The 5,922-nt window shown below is 37.8% G+C and overlaps 1 protein-coding gene across 7 annotated transcripts in view; it reads right to left on the bottom strand.

Moving 5' to 3' along the window:
* Positions 1 to 5,878, bottom strand: part of NEXN (nexilin (F actin binding protein)) — a 41,065-nt gene extending 35,187 nt beyond the window's left edge. For 3 of the 7 annotated variants that reach the window (XM_006774669.2, XM_006774668.2, XM_006774670.2), the window contains exon 1: positions 5,718 to 5,878. The gene's annotated coding sequence lies outside the window, so the exon portion shown is untranslated. Of the gene's footprint in view, positions 1 to 5,501; positions 5,593 to 5,717 lie in introns of those variants that run through there. The other 4 variants (XM_006774672.2, XM_006774671.2, XM_015571091.1 and 1 more) reach the window with 2 other exon arrangements.
* Between the last annotated feature and the right edge of the window lie 44 nt (positions 5,879 to 5,922).

Genomic DNA, 5,922 nt, shown 5'->3' with positions numbered 1-5,922 from the left:
GTTGAAAAAAATCTGGCCTCTCTGTGTGTGTGTGTGTGTGTGTGTATACACACACACACACACACACACACACACACACATATATGCATATATATGTATATGCATATATATAAAATCTCCAACAGTAATACTGATTGGTACAAACTGGCATAGCAGTTAGTGAGACAGGCTTTAAAAGGTTTTGAAAATGACCTAATTGGCCTGATAAAATGTTCCAAGAACAGAATATACTTTTGGGCTGTTATAAAATAATTGAAGTTCAAGCTGTCAGATAATATGTAAGTCCCATAGTAGAATGTAATATAAAGTACAAGAGATCTATGTTAAAATATACATGCTAATAATGTTCCTTTATGCTAAGTGAAATAAGCCAGTCAATGAAGGAAAAATACCACATGATCTCACTTATTCATGGATAATTGAGACCATTATAAACTTTTGAACAATAATAGATACAGAGGCAGAGCTGCCTCAAACAGAGTGTCAAACTGCAACGGGAAGGCCGGGGAGGGTTCGGGGGTGGGAGGTAGGGGGGTAAGAGATCAACCAAAGGACTTGTATGCATGCATATAAGCATAACCAATGGACATAAGACACTGGGGGATAGGGGAGGCTAGGGGACTGTCTTGGGCGGGGGGAAAAAATGGACACATATGTAATACCCTTTGTAATAAAAAATAAAATTAAAAAAATAAACACACACACACACAAAAAATATATACATGCTAATGTTCCTATTATAGAATTTCATTGAACCTATGTTTGACCTCTACACTGTCTAAATTTAGTTAACTTTTCTTGACTTTTAGATGTGCAATTTAAATATTTCAAGAGCAAATAATTCAGGAATCAAGAAAATAATTTTAAATTATAGCTGTCATTTTCAGTAACTGTTTCATTGTGTGAATAATGTATTATCTGGTTTCTTAAGGAGAACAGAATTGTCAGGCGAGTGACAGCTTTAAATCTACATCACGTATATTCTTTCTCTCAACTTTTAAGAAGGTTTTAGATAGAACACTTAACTATACACTACAAGTAACTGTTTAAACCTACCTCTTTACAGTCTTTGGAACAAACAACAACATTGTTTTGAGCTTTATAAAATGTTTGTCTACATTTTTATTATATTTCACTTGTACAACAATATAAACTTAAATATAACTTTATGATTTAATTAATGAAGGTGTAACTTTATACTTTAAATTTATATTACAAAACCTGTCATAAACCTCATCACAATTCAAAAATATGAGATTACATCCTATTCTACCTATTTGACATAGTGAGATCTTTTTTTTACTCATACACCATTCCTTACTAATAACTAAGACTCTTATTTTCAACCTGCCTTGACAATCTTCTGTATTAATAATATACAATACTTTGCATTCATATGACTGCATGTGGTATTTTTCAAAGAGCACTCACCTACTATGAGCCCCTGAAAGGTCAAAACTGCTCTACTCTGTTCTTTTTTTTTTTTAATATATTTTATAGATTTTTTACAGAGAGGAAAGGAGAGGGATAGAGAGGTAGAAACATCAATGAGAGAGAAACATCGATCAGCTGCCTGCTGCACACCTCCTACTGGGATGTGCCTGCACACAAGGTACCAGCCCTTGACCGGAATCGAACCTGGGACCCTTCAGTCTGCAGACCGACGCTCTATCCACTGAGCCACACCGGCCAGGGCTACTCTGTTCTTTTTTTTTTTTAATATATTTTATAGATTTTTTACAGAGAGGAAGGGAGAGGGATAGAGAGTTAGAAACATCAATGAGAGAGAAACATCGATCAGCTGCCTCCTGCACACCTCCTACTGGGATGTGCCTGCACACAAGGTACCAGCCCTTGACCGGAATCGAACCTGGGACCCTTCAGTCTGCAGACCGACGCTCTATCCACTGAGCCAAACCGGCCAGGGCTACTCTGTTCTTTTTATTTATTTTTTTAAAATCATTATTGTTGGAAGTATTGCATATGTCCCCTCTTTTCTCCCATTGACCACTTATAGTCCACCCCTGTCTACTCTGTTCTTTATCCTTAGTGTCTCACACAGCAACTAGGACACAGTTCAAACTCAATTCATATTTGAGCAAGTGAATGGAGGACAAAGAAATAACAGGACAATTGTCTGGTCCAAAAATCAACCCAAATAAAACTTATGATTAATATCTCCAATAGGAGGGCCTATGATGAATGAATGAAAACGAAATAATAGAAAATAAAATGGAGTGAGCTTACATTAAACTAGATATCATGAAAAACCTGAAAGTTAGGGCTTCAGGAAGTTGGCTGATTACAGATTACTACATCCATTACTACACAAATGGATGTAGTAATCTGTGGAGGAGGCTGTGCCTCTCAGTGAAGGACATAGCTGGGAATGGGTGCGGTGGGGAGGCAGAATAGTAGCTAACTCCTTTTTGTGGCAAACCTCTGAGGGTCTCTCCCAGAAATATCTCCTCCATGCTTTCTAAAATCCCACCAGTTAAAATATTTTGTTTTAGTTAGCTATGCATGGTCCCTTTCAACTCAAACTGACTAGCAATTAGTGTCAACGAATGTTAACTTCTTCCCATTCCTATAATAGTATTGTTTAAGAGAAAGCTGGCTAATCTAAATATATCTATGACATTTAAAGTTCAGGTTCCTAATGCCAAGTCCCGCAGACTTCCTTTCATATCATGACTTCAGACTTGTCCTCATACTGACTTAGACTAGGGTCAGGTAATGTGAGTGAGTGTTAGTAGTGTCATTGATAGGTAATGTAAATGAGTGATGACTAAGATATAAGACAACAGGGAATGGTGGAATCTGTGTGAAAAAGGGAGTGTGCACCCTGTCTGAGTGGGGAGCAATGAAGAAATGTGGACTCTGTTTTGCCAACTTCTTCCAATTTTTCAAGAGACGCTGGGAATCCATATTTTAATATAAAATGTACCAAATTTTAAGCATGTCTGTGGCTGAAAGTGGCTTTTGGGCTGCCAGTTCATGGCCCCTGATCTAAATAAACAGGAAATGGAGACAAATGAGAAGCCTATTTTTGTTTGTTTTGTTACTTTTTAGGAGAAGCCTATTTGGACCAGAAAGAGGGAGGCAGAGTCAAAGAGGAGAAAAGGACAGACAAGAGGCACAGAAAAGAAGGTGGAAATCAAATTTCACCAACCTCAAAACCTGACTTAGGGAGCCCCTATCTACCTGTCTTTTAATCTGAGAGCAAAAAGGAAATGTTGACAAGAAGGAAAAAAAGGGAAGAGAAGGGAAGAGGAAAAGAACTAGCTATTGAACACTTACTAGATGGAAGATACAGCATCCGATGCTTTTACATATGGCAAAGCAAGAAAAAAAAATCATACTCATAAGGAAAAGAGGGAAATATAACAAAATCATAACAGTTGGTGTGTCAGATTTTGATACCCTCTTTTCCATTCTTCATAACTTTTAATCATAACTATAGTATGGTTTTATTATAACTTCATAATAAAAAACAAATTTTACTAAAACTTAAATTAATTGGATTTCTGGGTAAAGATCCACCCATCCTAAAGTGTAAAAAGTATACTACCATAAGTCAAGCCGAATTATGCCATATTTAAGTAGAAAAAGAAAATACAGCAATTCCAAGTATATGTTATATGTAATTTCCAATTATAAAACCAGAAGAAAGAGAACATGAAACTATACAGGCGATGTAGATCACAGATTGATTAAATAAGAACAGAAATATGTGAAATTGTTAAGCATGTTGTAGATCATTTTCCCTCAAATTACAGACTACCATGATGTTCTTGTGTGTGTGTGTGTGTGTGTGTGTGTGTGTGTGTGTGTGTGGCCTACATACTATAAAATGTACTGAGTCCTCTCCTCTGTAAAAACTTTCAGACATCGCCCATCTGTTACATACTTTTCTACATTTACTGCATTGTTTTCTTTCATTTAGGCATGTATTTTTTTCTTTCTTTTTTTTTATTGATTTCAAAGAGGAAGGGAGAGAGAGAAAGTCTCCTACATGCCCCCTACTATGGATTGAGCCCACAAGCTAAGCATGTGCCCTGACAGAGAATTGAACTGGGGACCTCTTGGTCCATGGATGGCATTCAATCCATTGAGCCACACCGGCCAGGCTAGATATGTATTTTTATTTAAACAATACTTTTATTTGTCTTTAGGGTGTTTCAAAGATAACAATACATTTTATTTTTCTAAATGAAGTATGTCATCCCCAGCCACTTGGGTTCTAAGGAATAAATCCCCAATTAATCTCTCCCAAATATATATATAGTTTTCATTTTATTCATGAATGAAACCCTAACCGAAATACTTAGAGTGTAATTTCAAGGGGAAATTACTGTTCAAGAACCTAGATAATACATCCCTCTGTTAATACTAAATATAGTCATCTCAAGATGACATACATTTTCGCAATGATCAGTCTTATATATCAGATTTTCAAAAATAGCACAGATTCCATTGTAAGGTGAGTAGGAAAAATTGCTATTTCAGTTTTGAATGGATTTGAAAGTGTGAATCTTCTATTAAAGCTGAATTACAATAATACTGTACTGCAGGAAACTGTATTTAAACTAATTTTTTGTGGTTTTTGCGTAGGGCTCTTTAAGGGAGTTGTTGCAAATAAATTATAGAATTGTACACATTTTTCTTTCAATTATTCCAGTCAAAATATAAAATATCTTCAAAAAATAGGGGCCTAATACCTGTGAGGAAGAATCTCAACTAACTACATTGAATAATCAAAGTTCACTTATATTAAATATATTTCCAAAAAAACCTGTCCCTAAATTTGATTTATTATGCATTTTCCACCTTATCATACCTCAAATCTCAAAAGAACTTCAGAGGCTTATGTGTATTCTGAGGTTTTTTAATATGGAAGCAATTTAACCTGTAGGAGGATTAGGGGGAAAAATAAATGTGGCTCACTCAATGTTGCGTGACTAAGATGGTGTAAATACTTAAGCTTATTTAAACATACTATCCAACACATAGTTATGTTGTGACTCGAAAGCCAATGGGTCGGTTACATGAATTCATTAACAAAATTTAGCTGATGAATGATGCTCCCATTGCTTTCCTCAGGGAACGAATTTCTTTCTTATAACGCTTACTTCTTTTCTTTACCTGCCTCTTTCCCAAGGACAGACATTTTGTTAGGACATGGCCTTATGCTATTTTTACCTTGTTCTTGTTTCTCTCTCCCTCTCTCTCTCCCTCCCTCTCTCTCTCTCTCCCTCTCCCCCCTTCACACCCCCAGCTCCCCCAGCTCTCTTTGTTCAAGTTATGGACCTTTAATAAATATAAAATGAAGATCTCAAAGCCACTGCAATAATCAAGTCATCTCTCGACTTGTTATTTTCTTTACAAATGCCAACAATAATACATTTTTAGCATTTGTAGAGCGTTTCACAGTTTACACAACTGGAATGGTTTGGCGTTTTCAAAAAATATAGACAAGGCAGGTTTCAAGAGGTAACTACCTGATTCACTCCAACTTCTCCTTGCACAACCCCCAACATCACACCCCGGACGGAATCCGAAAAAGAATCCCTTGGCAGGAGCGGTGGGGGATAGGCTGTTAAATCACGCTTCACGCCCCAGCGTCCGCAGGGACCGATCAGGAATGATCTCTCCGAAAAATGACATGCACAGCTGGCGAGATGGAGACCGCGGCGGGGGACGCCCCTGAACTTTACCTGCCTGGACCCCACGGGTAGAGCACAGGGACTGGTACCCGCCGCGCGCACGGAGGCTCTTCCCCTGCAGGAGTAGAGAAAGCACCCGAAACTCAACGAACAGGGTGCAACGGCGCTGAAACGGGGCGGCGGGGCAAGGAAACCGCCACCAGGGCCGGAGGCCAGGGGACCGTGAGAGACAGTGAGGCTGACCCAGCTCCGCACT

The sequence above is a fragment of the Myotis davidii genome, unplaced genomic scaffold (assembly GCF_000327345.1).
Source record: "Myotis davidii unplaced genomic scaffold, ASM32734v1 scaffold248, whole genome shotgun sequence".
NCBI classification, from domain to species: Eukaryota; Metazoa; Chordata; class Mammalia; order Chiroptera; family Vespertilionidae; genus Myotis; species Myotis davidii.
This window is presented reverse-complemented; position numbering and strand designations above follow the sequence as displayed.